General features: G+C 41.1%; 1 pseudogene; it reads right to left on the bottom strand.

Moving 5' to 3' along the window:
* Positions 1–5030: 5030 nt before the first annotated feature.
* On the bottom strand, positions 5031–5464 carry LOC110308583 (large ribosomal subunit protein uL14 pseudogene; annotated as a pseudogene).
* Between the last annotated feature and the right edge of the window lie 13177 nt (positions 5465–18641).

Genomic DNA, 18641 nt, shown 5'->3' with positions numbered 1-18641 from the left:
AAAGGGAATAAAATGTACTTTGTTTGGAAGATGATATGTCTGTAAGCCTGATCCCTCAATTAAGGATTGTAGGGACAAGTTGAGTGCTCAGAGAGAGAGAGAATGAACAAGAGAGCAGAGTCTCCACGATTTGTTTCTTTCTTGATTTTGTAACTTAAATGAACTCAATGAAGTTAGGAAGCAATAGGCATTAAATAACAACAAGCAACACTTTTTCCCTTTATATTTGGTTGTGTGGTGGGCGAAATTTCAAGATGGCACATTTTTGTCTGTTTGGGTAGCTGTAACAAGTTGTCATGGACTTACTGGCTTACATAAACACTTATTAGTATTTTGTTTTCTGGAAGTCCAAGATCAGGTGGCCATCCTTGAATGAGTTCTGCTGTGGACTGCTAAACACAGCGAAAGGAGGGTGAGAGAGCACTCCTGGCTCTCTAAGGATAAGGTCTCTAATCCCTTCCTAAGAGCTCTAAGCTAGAGAGGTGAGGTGGCTTAGTGGTAAAGAGCAAGTACTATTCTTCCAGGAGACCTGAATTCAATTCTCAGATCTCGTTGGAGGGGGCACACACACACACACACACACACACACACACACACACTTAAAGGCAAATATTAAAAAACCAAAACCAACACTGAAAGAACTCTAAGATCATGACTGAATCACTTCCCAAAGACCTACCTCTTCAACATTTATTGGGGTAAAGGAGAATGGCCATTCAACCTGTTGCTAGTGCTCACATGTCCTGGCCCGTAGTAACAGTCTTTGCTAATATATTCAGGCAAGCACCAATCCTGTACTGCTAAGAAGGGTGTGTACACATCACTTCCCAAATAAATTAATACTAGGGGAATTATCATGACAGGTATGACCTAGTGACACAGCTGCTTACATCTGGTCTAGGTGTCAGAGACAAGAGGAGCTTGAGTGTGGGTGAGCCTCAGAGAGAATCTTGCTGGATGTGAGTGAGGAAGGGGCTCTGCAGCAAGGGAGCAGTCAGCAAGGAGATGCATCCCAGACCCAGAACCTCAAAGTAATGTATTCATTTCGTTGTTAGTGTTTTTTGCCCTAACCGTCCTGCATCTATCTTTATCCACTAGGCTGGACTTGAATTCAGAGATTTGCCTCTGCCTTCCTAGTTCTTGTTGTTGTTTTTTAAATTTCGGGTTTGGTAGTGTTAAGATCATGTCTAGAGGACTGTAAGCCTAAAGCCTTGCTTCTTAAACTACAGGTTTAAGGTGGGGTAACAGAATGTGGGGGGTACCTTGGAAATCCGGCACACGGAGCGTGTAATAACTAAAGAAGTAACCCAAGACCATCTGCACAGGAAGGAGAGCTGCTGCTGGAGAGCTCGCCTGGGTGTGTCATGCAAGTGCGCCGTAGCTCGCTCTGCACTGTCACTTCATGCCCTGCCAACCAACGCAGACTGAAACACCTCAGCTCCTATTCCTGGCGACCGTGCGGTGTTTACTGCAATGTTTTACTGAACGTGCAAAACGCTCTGCTCTCGAGAAAACACAGTGTTTTAATTATGGAAAACAAAGGCGTTTTAATACTTCCCTAGGACCATTCTGCAGCGCTCAAGTATAATTCTGAAATCAAAACCTTTTCAGCCTCGTTAAAGGAGATGAGGTTCCCAGTATGTTGTCAGAAAGCCCTTAAACCAAGAAGTTAAGAAATCCAGGACCAAAGCATAAAAGATTCAGTGTCTGTTGCTTCATGTGTCTGTGATACAAATGCTGGCGTATGACTTTGAAGAAAAAACAGAGTTAAGAAGGATAAGGAGGGGGCTGTAGCTTTTTAGTACAATTTTGGATTGTATTGTGTTCAAATGTTTGTTTTTAAGAACTGAGGTGCTGAGTGGAGTTTCATGAACACACACATATGCACATACACACACACATACACACATACTCACACATACACACACACACATATGCACATACTCACACACACACATACACACACATACACACACATACGCACACACACACACATATGCACATACACACACATACAAACACACACACGCACATACACACACATACGCACATACACACACACATATGCACATACACACACATACAAACACACACACGCACATACATACACATACGCACATACACACACATACAAACACACACACGCACATACACACACATACGCACATACACACACACATATGCACATACACACACATACAAACACACACACGCACATACACACACATACGCACATACACACACACATGTACACACACACACGCACACACACACACATACGCGCACACACACACACACACACACACACACACACAAATCACTAAACAGATTTTGGGTTTAGGAGTAGAATTTTCACATGTTTGAAATGGCCTCAAACATATTTTTGCCATTTTATACTACATTTTTATGTGAAGCTACAACCCCTACACTGATGATTATAAATAAAAATATCTAGTCTACATTTAATTACTTATGTAAAACTATAGAAATGCATTTATCATGTCAGTGTGCAAATTTATTTTCCTTTTTAATAAATGGTGAAATTATATGCATTCCACAAAGTCATTTGAAAATATAATCTTATTGTTTATTATCAGTAAACATTTGTCTTTTTCCTTAGGATCTGATCACTTCTTACTCTTAAAGATTTGTTTCTGACTGGATTGTGACTTAGACATAGAATCTCTCAGCACAGATGGCCTACATCCCTTGGCCACTCGCTTCTGGCATTTTTCTTTGCCTTTCTTCTTTCTCTTCACCAAAATTTTAGCATTTTCAACAGTCTGCTCTGTTGACGTTTTGTCTTTTATTGTCTATTGTAATGTTAAGTGTGGCCCCCAAGACTTGGAGTCTGCACTTAGCCCCTGTGACCCTACGCACAAGTTAATTTTGATTGGTGAATAAAGATGTTGACAGCTAATAGTTGGGCACAAGAGGCATAGGTGGGGTTTAGGTATCATAGGCTTGGGGTGAGAGGAGGACCGTGAGGTAGAAGTAGGTGAAGGAGAGAAGGAAGAAGAAGCTGCCATGGGTTAAAGGTCCTGAGGGCTGTCCAATTGGAGCAAAGAGCAGCCCAGATGGAACATAGTAAATAGTAAATAATAAGTTGGGGCTATTGATAGGAAAGTCAATTCTAAAAGCATGGAGGGTAGGCAGCTGCCCAGCTCTTGTGCTGTTTTAGGGCTTCACTGTAAATATAAAGGTCGTGAATTGTCTTTCATTCTGAAACTCAACAACCAAAGGCAGAGTACAAACCGTGGAATGGGATTTAAATATTTACTACAACACTTCTCCTTATCATTTTAAGTGTGTTCTTTCTTTAAAGCCATACGTCAACATTTGCATCACAGGACACATGAAACAAGAAGACACTGAATCTTGGATGCTTTGGTCTTGGATTTCTTGCCTTCTTGGTTTTAAGGGCTTTCTGACAACATACTGGAAATATCATCTTCTTTAGAGAGATTGAAAATTTTTTTTTGTTTTTTTGTTTTTTGTTGTTGTTGTTGTTTTTGTTTTTGTTTTTTCCTGCTAGCTCTTTTGTGCCTCAACCGCCAAGACACAGCAGTGTCTGCTAGTTCAGGAATATCCTTACTCCACCCCCTCCCCCACCCCATAAACAACTTGAGAGTATTCAGATTGGCATCCACAATACATCAATGAACAGACTCTGGCTTCCTCTCTCCAGTTTTCCTTGGTCTATAACAAGAAGGCCCCTTACTCAATAACAGATCCATACTGCTACAGATAAAGATGCCTTGCTTCATGAGATAACTGCATTTGTCATTCTCACTGCTTTGGACCAAACAACCATCACTCTTCAGCCAGAGCATCCACAGCTACCTTTCTGGTTGTGTACTCTTCATGGAAAGTACAAGCCTCACATTCATCACCCACTTCCCTGAGTTTCTAATAGCCGCTAGCTAGGAAGGAGATACTCAGGCTCACCTCGGTACAGCCCACCTCTTAGCAGGCGTCACGCAAAAGAAGTGTTTGGTTTTCATTCTCATCTTTATGTACTATGCTTTTGGGCTGCTGTTGTTTTGCTTACTGTTAACCGAAGTGATTTTTCTGCATAAAAGACAAAGAGCTTTAAGGCTGTAAGGGAGGGGGGCGCTGCATGATTTGGGGAAGTTCCCTATGCAGCCGTTAGCTAGCAATAAGGACTTTCTTTTCAGCTCTGAGAGTGTCCCATTGGTAGTCTCTGGTCCAGGGATCAAACTTAGGTTGTCAGTCTAGGTAGCAAATACCCTCGCCTAATTATCTTGCCAGGGGCTTTATTTATTTGTTTTATTTATTTATTTATTTATTTATTTATTTATGTTACTCTTTTGGGAGACTAGGTCTCATTATATACATTATGTAGCCCTAGCTGGTCTGGAACTTGCTTTGTAGTTCAGGCTGGCCTTGAACTCACAGAGATCTGCCTGCCTCTGCTTCCCTGCCTTCCTTATGATGGTATTAAAGTCATATGCCTCCAGGCCTGGCCAATTTTATATTTTCATACACGTCTTTATCCACCCATCTATCTATTGATGGACATCTAACCTGATTCTATAGCTTGGCTATTATCAATACAGTATCAATGAACCTTGGAGTTTCAAAAAATGTCTCCTAGATATTGACTTGCTTCCTTTGAATATATACTTAGCAGAATTATGATCAAGTGGTAGCTTTGATTTTCGGGTTTGCCAAGGAGCCTCCACACTTGGTTTCCAAAATGGCTGTACCGATTTATGTTCCCATCCTCAGTACATAAAGTTCTCCCTTATAACATTTGTAGTTTTTAGCTGTTCACATGGGGATGAAAATGGATGTCATTTTTTGCATTTTTGCATTTATTATCCTTGGTAATCAGTGATATTAAGCCTATTGAGTACACTAGTTGGTCCTTTGTGTATCTCACTTTGAAAAGTGTCATTTAGATTATGAATCCACTTATTCTTCTTTGCTGTTGTGTTTTCTTTTTCAAAGCAAAGCCTTTTTAATGAATATATTTTTCACATATACAGTCATGCAATGCTGGAGAATCATGCAGTGCTGTCTGCACTGGATACAATCCTCGGCCACAAGTCTACATACTCCTTTGCAACTAGACCTGTGATGGCAGAACCTTTCATCTCACCTTCATTGTTTACTATGACCCCTGTCTTATCTTCAAAATTAAGGAACGCCCCCCCCCCACCCCGTCTTTTCTTCACTATGACTTTCGTTGTTGAATTACCACGGCAGGATGGACCTTTTCTCTTAGTTCTGGTTTGCCTTTCTTAACTGTGGCCATCACCGTGTCACCTGCCCCAGCAGCAGGGAGTCTGTTCAACAGTCCCTTGATTCCCTTCACAGAGATGGCATACAAGTTTTTGACTACTGTGTTGTCAGCACAGTTGATCAGAGCTCCTACCGGAAGACCCAGGGAAATCCGGGATTTCATTCCGGAGGACCCACCATGTCCTTGCTTCAACATCTAGAACGTCTGGCAAGAGTCAGAAAGTGTTGTTGTGTTTTTATGTGTTCAATATTATTTGTTTGCTGAGTCTGTGGATGACCCGTCCAGCAGGTCCAGTTATTCGAGGGTCTCGAGGGGACCTCCTCCTAAGAACCAAATGTGGGGTAGAGAGGGATGAAGGCCTTGTGCGAATAACGACACGGAAACATTCTGGAATGCATCAAAGCCCCAAATGTATTGACAAAGGCCCAAGGCTTAAATGCACAAGCAAAAGGGGAAGTACAGATACTTATCAGTGGGAGGGGTAGGGCAATACAAGCAAAAGGAGAAGTACTTATGGGGGGGGCAATGAAATTCTTTCTTTTGGCAGCTACTCGGGGAAGCAGGAACTTGGTGGTATCAGGGTGTGGTCAGGACATCAGCGATGACTTAGGGCTGGAACATCCCATGGTTGTTCTCGGAATCCATGTGTCGGTGGCCCACTTTTCACCCTTTTCTTCTCAGGGGGAGAGGCCCAATTTAGAGATCAGGACAATAGTGTTGTCTTAATAGCTCCCAACACGTGGCTTGTGTACATCTCTCATGCTCTCCCACTCATCGTTTGACTGTTTCCTTTGTGATGAGGAAGCATTTCAGATTGATAGGATTTCATTTTGGCTACTTTTTTGCCTTTGGTTTTGGTTGGCATCTAAAACGTCTTTGCATCGCTTCTCGGCCTTTTGGCTAAGATCAAGTGTAAAACGTCTTTGTTCAAATAGCATTATCAACACTTTACCTAATGCTCTCCTCAAATTATTTCTGGGCATATTTACAATAAAAATTTTTCATCCAGTTTGAGTTCTGATTGCTTTTTTTTTGAGATGAGGTCTTCCTACATATCCCCACCTGGCCTGGAACTCACTGTGGAGAAGTGGATGACTTCAGGCTCATAGCAATCCTCTTGCCTCTGCCTGCTGAGATCAGGAATTGAAAATGAGCAAAATCATGTGAAGTTTGAATTTTGTATGCTGAGAGCTGTAGATCTTATTCCATTCTTCTTCACGTGGATACCCAGTTTACCAGCCCTATCTACTGAAGAAATTGGTTTTTTCTACAATGAATGTTCTTGTTGCCTTTGATGAAAATCACTTGTCGGCTTGTGCACTTATTTCTGGCTTCTCCATTCTATCCTATTGAGCTATGTATCTATTCTCATGCCAGCATGACGCTATTTTGTTTACTCTAGCTGGAACGGTTACTTGAAGTCAAGTACGATGACGTCATCAGTGTAATCATCAGCATAACTGTTTCTACTCAGCGACTGACTCTTCTGGGTCCTTTCGGATTTACACACCGCTTTTTCTATGATGAATTTCATTTCATTTTGAAAAGGACAGTGTTGAATGATCATGTTCAGTGGTACACGTATTTTAACAACATCAGTTCTCCTAACTCACAAACACATGATATCACTTTTACCATATAAAGTTTTCAGCGCATAATTTTTAAAAACTTTCCCAGGTTGAATTTACTCTTAAGCTTTTAAAAATAAGCATCATTTTTTTTATGTATTGAAAATGAGATTGCATTCTTTTTTCTTTTCCAGGTATTTTATTTTTGGTGTATGCTTGCATTCTGATCTATCCTGGAAAAGTTATTTATTTATTTATTTATTTATTTATTTATTTATTTATTTATAGCAAGACTTGACATACCTCAGGCTGGCCTTAAAGTCACTCCATCATTGGAGATCACTCTGAACTTTGATCATCCTGGGTGCTAAAGTTACAGGTGTGCCTCACTACATCTGGCTTATGCAGTGTTGGGGTTAAACTCAAGCCTTTCTGCATAAGAAGCTAGCACTCCATCAGTGGGCATTTATCCCCAGGCACAGATCAGTGTTTCCAATGATATGAATCCGACAGATCCAACTGAGAAGCTGTTATGTGAAGTTGTGGTAGACAAACCTTTCTCCCTTAAAGCCTTTTCCCTTCTCTTTCCTGTGGGGATTAAGGATTAGTTGAAAAGTCAGGTCTGATTGACTGCAGTGAACTAGACTGCATAGATGACTGCAGAGAACAGATTGTCTCAACTGGACTACTGAGAGCAATATGGATGCTGAGACTCACGGCAAAGCTCCTGCCATGCACGACAGCTAAGGAACAGAAGCAGGGGGCCTCTCGGCTTCTGCTAGGCAGTCCTGAAGGGGAGCATCGAGGTTGGGCAGTACTGACACAAAGTGGAAGAGCCCACACGGAGTGTCTGTCCTGTCCTGTTGGGGGGTAGTTTTATGCTACTTCCTTTAGGTCCCGGATCAGCTGAGCTACCAGGTCCCATCCATCTGGCTTCCCTTTCGCTCTACCCACCTTTAGTTTCATGCTACTAACCCCTTCCCAGCTTCCCTTGAATCCACAGATAAAACACACACACACACACACACACACACACACACACACACACACACACACACACAGTTTGTTCCTCTACAATTTGCCTTCTTGGCACAATTGCTGGGCATTACTATCTCCTGTCTGGAAAAGCATGCCCTTGCCAATTCATTATCTCTGTCTCTCCACCTGTCCTAAATGTCAGTGGTTAGTCCTACCTAGCCCCTGTAAACATCCTTGGCCACTCACCTGTAATAGTGGCCCCAGGCCCCAGCTCTCCCCACCCCACAGACCTCCCATGCTTACTGTGTTCTTCTTCCTCCAAAGCATAGCAGCAAACTCCTCTCTCCTTCCTTGTGTCTCCCTTTCGCTCCTGGGACCTAGAAGTCCCATCTGTACCTTCAGCCCAGAAATTGCACACACCCTCCCCATCTTTCTTTACTGACAAATCAAGAACCAATTGGGGAACAAGACCTTAGCATCAGAACTGCCCCCTTCACTGTCCTCTTCTCAAAGACCTGACTAAATTAGGATGGAAGCCAGCGTCTGTGGCTGCATGGAAGCTGCAATCTTCTAGGTTCAGCCTTCTAGAGTACAGGGCAAAAGAGAGATGGATAGAGTATGGATGGGGACTGGGAATGCATGACAAATACCCAGCATGCTCAGGGCCATGTCTATTCAACTTGAGACAATCTCAAGGTGAAGCAGTATGTCTTATTCCATGTCAGGTAAGTTACTGGTGAACTTAGTGTGGTCTGGGATGATTCTCAAAGCCCCATGATAATTCTCTTTACTATGCTGCATATGCTATCTTGATAAATGTGATTAATATTCCAGATAAATAGCATAGTGTTTGCATAAATTCACAGGTCTCCCCACCCCCAAGAAGTTAAATTAATAAATTAAAACCTGAAGGAGAAAAAATAAACTCAATCTCCCCCCTAAAACCAACAACAACCCACTACTGACTTTAAAGAACAGGAATGGGCATAAAATGGAACGCTATTGTGAGTGATCTGGTAAAAGAGAAAAGACACTTAACCCTTTCTTCAGGCAGTCTAAAGGTGCAAGACACAATTTTAAAAGAAATTTGTGACAATAATTTAAATTAGTTAGAGAAAATTAGCATTCAGATGGATTCTAAGTGGAAAGTAACACATATTTATTTTAGGTGTGAAAATAGTTCTTAAAGAAGGAATAATTTGCTGTTTCCAGAAAGAATGAGAGTGTATAAATACATTTGCAAAAAAAAAAGTTGCAAACTTTTAAATTTTGAGATAAAATGTAAAAAGTAAAACTAAACTATGACCACAGATTGAAAACTTTATGCAAATGATTCTCCTTTCTAACATTTTGCATCTAAAATGAACATTAATTTTTAACTTAAAGGACTGTACATACACGTGCATATATAATATGTAATATGTATATATATAATAGTATGTATATATATATATATATTTAAAGTATTTTAAAATTACGTGTATGTGTGTGTGTGTGTGTGTGTGTGTGTATGTGTGGGTATATACACTTGATTATAGATACCCTCTGAGATCAGAAGAGGGCACTAGATCCTCTGGAACAGAAGTTAAGGACAGTTATATATGGCCTAACAGTATTGAACTCAGGTCTTCTGAAAGTGCCATGCACATTCTTAGCTACTGAACTATTTTGCCAATCCCCAACATTAACTTTTTCTGAGGGTGGAAATTATCAGCCCACAAATAAAAGCATTTGGTAACATAATTGATTGCTTTAAGATAGCCATTAGGAGCTGGGCTTAGTGGTGTGCACCTTAATTCCGTGACATAGAAGGAGGCAGATCTTTGTGAGCTTGAGAAAATCCTTTTTTTTAAAAAAAAAGTCTTAGAATCCTGACTCTTTTTTATCATCTCTGGCAAAATACAACTGTACTATTAATAATAATTACTATTTCAGTAAATAAAATCAGGATTAAGCATATTTTTTTTTGCCCATGAAATAACTTTTTAGTGCCCCCTCCCCAATTTTCAATACCTATATTAAAATCAAAACTATCACCTCAGAGTTTAGAAATCTTAGGTAAATGTGGGCAAACAATTAGAGTGTGTTTTATAGTATATTCCCTTTATAAGTTAGCCCTTGTAATAACAAATGAAAATTTAAGAATTAAGTAGAAATATAAAATTCTTTCACTTAAACGACCTGCGAAAAATTAAAAAAACATATAATTGACATATAATTCATAACGTTTGCATCCACGTAAAGTGTGAAACTCAACACTTTTTATAAAGTATAGTCTCTCCTACGGAGAACTGTCAATTACTCACTATCACGCCTGCCTTTCTTCTGTCTCTATTTGTCTGTTCTGGACATTTGAGTAAACTTTTAAATGTGCAATTTATCTTTGACAACCTCTAAGTTTTCATACAGAGACAAATGTGTCCATACATGCTTCAAGTACATGCATGAGAATTTTGAAAACAGCTCTAGCTGACTTGCAAATTTCTAATGTTCAATGTTGAATGAGACAAACGGATGCTTGTTTAGGCCCCTAAAGAGCTAAAACCCAACACAACAAAACAATCAAACAGTATGACTGTTACGATGTTATATTAATCTGTACTTTTTTCTTATATCCTTGTATACTGGTGAAGAGAAATATTCACTTCCTTCTTTCTTCTTTTTTCTCCTTTTTTTTTTTCTTGAGGCAAGGTTTCACTTTATTATTTAGCTTGTCCTTTAACTAGCAGCAAACCTCCTGCCTTAGCTCTTAAGTGCTGGGATAACAGGAGTGGCCTATATTCCTGGCCTGATGTGGGAAGCCACATAAGCCATTGCAAGATGGCCACCACCGGTAAATTCGGGTAAACAACCAATGTGCGCATGTGCATAAGGGTTTCGCGCATGTAAATGAGGTACTGAAAGCACAACCAATCAGGTATAGACACGCCACTCCTCGGCCTATATAAGCAGTGCCAGTTCTGGGGATAAATGTGTGCAGAAGAATCCTGTTGTGGTGTCTGCCTTGCTGGCAAGTCGGGTGTCCACAGCCTGACCTTTTCTATCACCTAGAACATCTGGCCCACTTCACAAACATGGATCTGACCTTCCCACGGGAGTTTGTTTTTCCTGCTCTCAGAGCACTCTTAGTTGCCTACAAGCCTTTCTTGGAGCTTAGGTGGAGACTTGGAATACTTATTTGAAAACGTTCCCTTCTGCACAGACCCACTGAAGGCTACCGTTCTGATTATCGCTCTGGCTGATCCTCTAGGACACCCTTTTCTTTGTGTTTCTGTTGTCGCTTGTTCCTTTGCCGTGTGTCTCAGCCGCCATCCCTGCATCTGCCAATTCTGTTGAAATAGCGTGGAAGCCAAAGAAAAGATACGGCAACTTGCCCCAACACTCTCCACTTACTTCTTTGAGACAGGATCTCTCATGAACATACAATTAAGTTGGTGGCCGACAAGCTCCAGTAATCCTCCAGTTGCTGACCAGCACCGAGCCAGTGTTACAGGCATATGAAGCAGCGCCTAGTTTTTTCACCGGGGAGATGATGGGCTTTGAACTCTGGCCCTTAAGCTTGCTCTGCAAGTGTTCTTTCTCAGGGAGCCATCTCCCCAGCCCGTTATTATTTTTGATGATCTAATTGTATCTACCTGTCCTCGTGGCTAAGATTTGTGGAACAGCCTTGCTGTAATCTTTTACTTCTCTGTGATGAATTCCAGTTTTCCCAGTTAGAATCTAAGCAACCCTTACGGAGACTTAGTTTCCCTAATCAAATGTTTCCCCGGTATGCTTTGATTTGACAGGACTTTAACTGGGGAATCAAGCAGGACATGTCATCCCTTCCAGAGGGGTAGCATGTTCTACGGGTGTATCTTAGAGGGCCAGTGTCTTGTCTTAGAAGACAAAGTGTGAGCTGAAACTCGAGCTTCGGACTCAGGCACAGAGATCCGCCGTTTAAACCCTGATGGTGATGGGATATGGAGAAATGGATGAACTATTGTGCACCGGCGAGCAGGAGAATGGAGCGTGGAGGTCCTGACCCAGGAACATGGAAGTCGGTCAGATGACACGTGAACAGAGCGAAGAAGTGTCAGGATAATGGGAGAAAGGTAAGTCGGAAGGGCATCTCCCTTCTAAAGGACGCAGTTGTTGCCAGCTTTGCTCCCAAAAAAGGTGCCTGCGTAACATAGTGCTGTCTAGCAAAGAAAAGTAGAACACTAGATTGGTATGTGTAAAAATTTCTAAGTTTTAGATATAATAAACTAAGGTAAATTTTCATGGTTCTGTGCCATCAAATAAAATTCAAGTCAGTCAGGGCCTGTGGGTTTCCTGCTTGCTTTCCTAGTGAGAGGCACAGAGTTCATAAAGAAGATAAAGAGGGGGCCTAGCACACACAGAAGTGGATGCTCACAGTCAGCTATTGCATGGATCACAGGGCCCCCAATGGAGAAGCTAGAGAAAGTAACCAAGGAGCTAAAGGGATCTGCAACCCTATAGGTGGAACAACATTATGAACTACCCAGTAACCCCTGGAGCTCTTGACTCCAGCTGCATATGTATCAGAAGTTGGTCTAGTCGGCCATCATTGGAAAGAGAGGCCCATTGGTCATGCAAACTTTATCTGCCTCAGTACAGGGGAACGCCAGGGCCAAGAAGTGGAAGTGGGTGGGGGACTTTTGGGATAGCATTGGAAATGTAAATGAAATAAATACCTAATTAAAAAAAAAGAAGATAGGGAGGTTAGGAGATAGGAGGGGTGGGCACTAAGAGCCTGGAGAAGTGTCAGGTTAGCAGGGCAGAACATAAAGAAAGGGCCTGTCAGAGAAGGGCTGAATGGTATCCGTTGGGCTCCTTGTCTTGGAAATCTTGGGAGTCCCTGGTGATCTTTGGAAACCTCTTCAGAAGAGTACAGGAGAAAAGTTCAAATAACAGTGTTTTGGAGAATGCCTGAGGTGCGACAGTGGTGGCCGAAAGTGATGACTCTGCCAGTGGTCTCATCTATAGGGAGATGCAAGAAGGTGCTTTATAAAGATCTAACCAAGTACACACACACACACACACACACACACACACACACACACACACACACACCTACCTTGAATGAACGAAGTAAATTTTACTATTTATCACTTTTATTATTTATATATGACTACATATTATTTCAAACTAATACCATCTTAAAATATGAAGTACACACACACACACACACACACACACACACACACACACACTGTAGAAGGAAGTGTGTAAAAAGACAGAGAAGAGAGATGCGGTAAAAAACACAGATAGAGAAATAAGGCTCTCCAGGACTGAAAGGAAGGAACTCACTATAGTATGGGATTGAGTGGACCTGGGCTACTGACTCAATGTGGGGAAACCCTCTGGGTTCAGTAGATGAGTGATGGACACTGACAACAGGGAAAAAGGGAGGGGTTGGAAATGCGAAAGAGGTGAATGTGAGCCTGTGCTGCCCACAAAACATATGCTGAGGTTAGAGTTCTTGGAATTCTAATAAAGTCATCCATGAGAACTCTGGGTTCTGCTGGAACCCCCAGGTAGATGGAGATCACTCAAGAGAGTTTAAAGTCATCGCAGGAAAGTTCTTTGTTTTGCTTTCTGTTCAAATGACCGGAAGGGTTTATTTAAGCGCAGAATTGCAGTCTGTGAATTTGGTTCAGTGATACAGAGATAGAGTCCAGCCATAGTTCCCCCCCCCCCCGACTTCTTGCTGAGGCCCAAAGTTCTTGAGAAAAGGCTATTCAGTATAGCCAGAGCCCCGAGTCCTTGAGCAATGAAAGCAAGAGATATTTAGTGGGAATAAATCTAGCCACTCTCCAGGCACTGTATCTTGCTTATATTTGAGAATTTCAGTCTTTTATGTCAGTAGGAGGGGGAGCTGGAGGTTCAGGTAGCACCACACAGCTATTTGGAACATTCTGGAGTTGTCTTCACAATCTTGTACTCTGTGAAGCTTGGGTTCTTGATTATGTAGACCAGTAGTTCTCAACATGTGGGTCATGAACCCCACAGAAGTGGTCTATCAGATATCCTGCATATCGGATATTCATACTACGGTTCATTCATACTAGGATAACAGTTATGAAGTAGCAATGAAGTCATTTTATGGTTGAGAGGGGGCAGTCATCACAACAAGAGAAACTGTATTAAAGGGTTGCAATATTAGGAAGGTTGAGAACCACTGATGCAGATGATGGAAAAGAATTTCAGGACCAGTCAATAGGAAGCATTAATGGAGTTTACAAGGAAAAATTTTTTTAACAGATTTAAGCACCACCTTTAATAGAAAGAGAGATATTTAAAAAAAAAAATAAAAAAGGGCAGATACTCAGATATGAGTGTAGGCTACTGGTGGTGGGGGGTTGTGCTTAAGCATCTTAGCAGGAGTCAAGTATGCAATTTTGGTGCCTTCTGAAGTTAATTTGTTCAAAAGTGTTGAGGAGTGTTCTTCCACTTCTCTTTGGCGAGATGGTAGTGGGGTTTCCGAGGTGTGGTGGAGAGGATTACAGTTGATAAGGTAAAACCGAAGGTCACAATGGTGGCACAAGGGAACTAAGACAGCTTTAAAAAAAATACTACTATTATTATTTTTTACCTGTAAATGGTTTATAGACTTGTTTGTGGGGTTCCCAGAAAATTGCAGGTTTACACATGGGAACAGAGTAAGGCCAACCAGGTCACATATGCTTGACTATCCGGCATGACTGCTTGCTTTCTTAATTTCTTACTTGAAATATCTCTATATAGATGGAATGTTATTTCTATGTAGGCAAGCAAATTTTGTTAAAGGTGTTGGCCTTCCTGACTTTTATCCAGTCTCTGAGGTCAGGCCACCTTTCCTGTCCACATTGACTTCCTTTTTACACTATTTCTGTGCTGCCTTAATGCCACCAGCTGGATGCATAAATTTCCCAAAGCCCATTTTGATGATGTCGCCTTGGGCACTGATCCTACAGGAAAATCAATGTTAGAGTCCCCATTCTCACTGCCTTTTCTACCACTCAGTCCCTGTTACCTGTAGACATCAACTCAGGCCCACAGCATTGTTAGGGAACTATACGGAATTTTTTTTCCTATTCCTCTTATACCATCATCAGTACTATGAGCTGTGTACAAAGGTCATGGAACTGTCCAACTCAACTTTTTTGTTGTTGTTGTTGCTGGAAGAGATCAAGATTTAGACTTAAAAAAAAAAAAACTGGACTCAATTTAGAAGCACAGTTTTGGCTTTAAAAATGTTTGTGGGTAACTGAATTTTTGCCTCAAGTTTCCACTGGGAAACAGTATATCTCAACCTCTTCCTCACCCAGATTTTAACTTTTTCCTCTGCCTTCTCACTGGGACCCAAAATTCTTGAGAAGAGCTTATTTGCTGTAGCCAGAGACCTGAGTCCTTGGGGAATGAATACAAGAGATATTTGGTGGGAATCTATCTAGCCACTAGCCTTGCCAGTTGGTTCCTTGGCCATAGTCTTAAAATAGAAGAATGACATAGTATAGCTTTGCCAGGACGACATTTGTTCTAATCCAGAGAATATGTTTTTAAGTGTTTGAAGGACTCTGCCACAGGAATCTTGATGGCACCAGCCAAGATATCTGAGGCTCAAGGATGGCAAACCCCAGTCACCATCCAGTACTCGTGGGGGGATTCCAGCAAAATAGAAGCTGGGATTTGGGCATGTCTGGGCAGGTCTGCTGACTACATAGGGCAAGCATGCCTGGAGTCTATTTACATAACTACTTTTGGCTGAGGTAGGACCGTGTTGTGCAGCGACTGGAAACTGGGATGGGACCAGCAGAAATGTGTCAATCTTGGGAGGCAGGCTTTGAAAAAAAAATCTCCTTTAATAAATGAGTTTCATTAGTCAACAGGACTCTTTCTAACCTGACAATCGCATAGTTTGTATTAGCATATTGGATACCGTGTCATTGGTCTGCTCTAGGGATCTATAGATCTATAGATCCTCTCTAGTGATCTATAGCCTGTGGCAGGGCATTGCTTTTGTTTATTTAACTAGCAAGAATTAAGCTGACTGTGTGAATAAAAAGATACAAGGCACATTTTGAGTTTTGGAAAAGCCTGACAAGTGACTTCTTCTTCTTCTTTTTTTTTTTTTTTTAAATAAAATTTACAGGGAATAATATCTCTAAGTCTATTTTAAAAAAATAGTACACTTTTGCTGTAGTACTCAGAACTACTTAGTTTTGTTGAATACCATCATGGGTAAAATAGTTTAAGTTATATTTACCCTTCCTTCAAAAATTATTTATGCTTCTACTTCAGGTCTCAGTTGGTATCATTTCTCATTTATTAATATTAGGTGGTAAATCACAATAGCAATTGTTTTCTTTAGCTAACAGTAATCGTAAACCTAGGGGAAGAAGTTTATTTACTGTCCATTTGGGGTGCCAGCCACTGAAAAGAAACAATTTATACATAGACATCCGGAGTCTTTTAATGCTCATGGCGTTACTCTGAGATGAGTACTTATTTATCCTGACTTTAGAGATAAAGAAACAGACCCAGGAAGGCTAAATGAGTTGGTCCTTTGTATGGCAAACAGTGGGAGAACAGCAATGTTGGGTATTTGGAGTGTTTTACCCTCATTTTAAAGAAAATGCTGACTCTCCATTTGGGTAGTTTATTTTTCAGAAATTCTCTTACTCCCAACATTAATTATTTAAGTTGAATTCCTGACTCTTGGAATTGTTTTCTAGGCTTTTTTTTTTTTTTTTAAATCATATCAAAGAAAGTTTTGAGGTTTCTTTTTTTCTATTTTCTTTTTTCTTTTTCTTTTTTTTTTTTTTTGTTGTTGTTAATACTTGTTTTGCCTGTTTGTATGTCTGTGTGAGGATATTGGAGCCTGGAGTCACTGACAGTTGTGAACTGCCATGTGGTTGCTGGGAATTGAACTTGGGTCCTCTGGAAGAGCAGTTAGTGCTCTTACGCATTGAGCCATATCTCTAGCCCAGATTTTTAGTTTTTGGCCTTTTCGTTGTTGTTGTTGTCGTTGCATTTATTTATTCCTCTTGTTCGTGTGTTTCTGTGTGTGGGTACTCTCTCACCACAGGATTCGTGAGTGGGGTGGTAAGAGAACATTTATTTGGAAGTCTGTTCTCTTCTTCGGCCAAGCTGGTTCCAGGGGCTCAAACTTAATTAAGCTTGGCTGCAAGTTCCTGAGCCCACAGGGCTACCCCATTGCTGGCGCGCTATGCGTGTTTTAGAAGTGACCTTGCATTTTCCTTTCCTCCACGGACGAGGACTAGATGCCCACCGTGCACCTTTCCTTCCTGAGAGCGGTGTCTGAAGAATTTTTAAGTTTTCATTTGGGTATATTTTCAAGGGTACAGGAAATTTGCCAAAAAATGATAGTGCTGAAGATCCCTCCAGGTCTTTCACTGAGACTTGTCTTCGGCAGGCAGCACCGTCGGCAGGCAGCAGGCTCCCTTTATCTTTTTGTACCGTCTTTCACTATACTGGATATGAAGGCTACAATAAAACATAGAATACTTTTTAACGCCATTTAAAGATTATAAGTAGATTTTGCTCTCCCCTCTAAAGACTTCTGTATATCCTGACTGTAGGCCTGTTCCTTGACATAATTGCAGTGCAGTCATCAGGTTTAGCATGTTTCACATGGAGACCGGGCCTTTTCGCTGGAGAATATTCTGAGTCTGCGAATTAACTCAGTTATGTCTTATAGCATTTCCGTCTTAGGCACATTCTTTCAGGTGCCTTGTACCTGTCTTGTTTGAGGGTGGTTTCAATTAAAGTAGATTTAATTTTTGCCATGCCTGAGAAACTGTATTCCATATAGTATACAAAAGACTACATTCGAGTGACACTTGGACAAAAATTGAGCTTTTGACTGATTTTTTTTTCATTATCATTTCCTATTCTGCAATTCCAAAGTAGTCATACTAATATTAAAATTAGTTACTAGCCACTGTTTCTCTTAATAATATTATTATTAGATAATTTTTTACTTGCATATTTTTTGAGTCAGAGTTGGAATTCCAGTTATAATACTTTTAACCATTAATTTTAAAAGAAATATCTAGGGTTGCAAATGTACCTCAGGGGTAGAGTGCTGACCTAGAGACTTCTTCTCTTCTCTTCTTTGTTGCGGGGAGAGAGGCGTGCTAATTAAGCTGTGTAATATTAGTGTAAAGTATGAAACTCTAAGGGGAAACTTGAGATACAGTTTTGTTTTAAAAAAGAGGCATGGCAAATATAGAATACAATTTTAAATAAATAACCTGGATGCTGTTTAAAAGGAAAGCTGTTGGATTTATCACTCCTGCTTGCCAAGAGCTACCCCGGGGCTGGTTACCTCTGAGCTTTTCACCCTGATGGTCAATGGCAGCTTTAAAGAAGCCACAAACCCACCTGAGGAAGGGCTGTGAACCTGTATCTGGCCGGTCCTCCTTTCCTTCAGAGAGGCCCTCCCTAGCAGAAGCCAGAAGCTTGTCTGCCTCGCATTGGGGAAGCTCCTTGTCTGCAGTCAATGGCAGTTGGTTAGACTTTTGCATCCTAACTTTCCCCTTTTGTGGGAATCAGAAACACAACTCTCATGGCTCCTGCTCATTACAGAAATGCCCGCCCTTGCTTCTACTCAACTTCTCCTTTGGTGACGAGTTGAGAGCCAATGGTCTCTGATAGTAATTTTTAACTAATCATTCATAACAGAAAGGGATAAACAAACCAGCCAGGACCTTGGTCTTTGAAAGAGCATCCTTGTTTAGCACAGGTGAGATGGATTGCTCTTGGCTCTTTCTTTCCCAGTTTTCTTCACTCCCTCCCAGTTTGCACCTCATTGGCAT

Source organism: Mus caroli, unplaced genomic scaffold, assembly GCF_978045245.1.
Source record: "Mus caroli unplaced genomic scaffold, Mus_caroli_1 scaffold_15, whole genome shotgun sequence".
Taxonomy (NCBI): Eukaryota; Metazoa; Chordata; class Mammalia; order Rodentia; family Muridae; genus Mus; species Mus caroli.
This window is presented reverse-complemented; position numbering and strand designations above follow the sequence as displayed.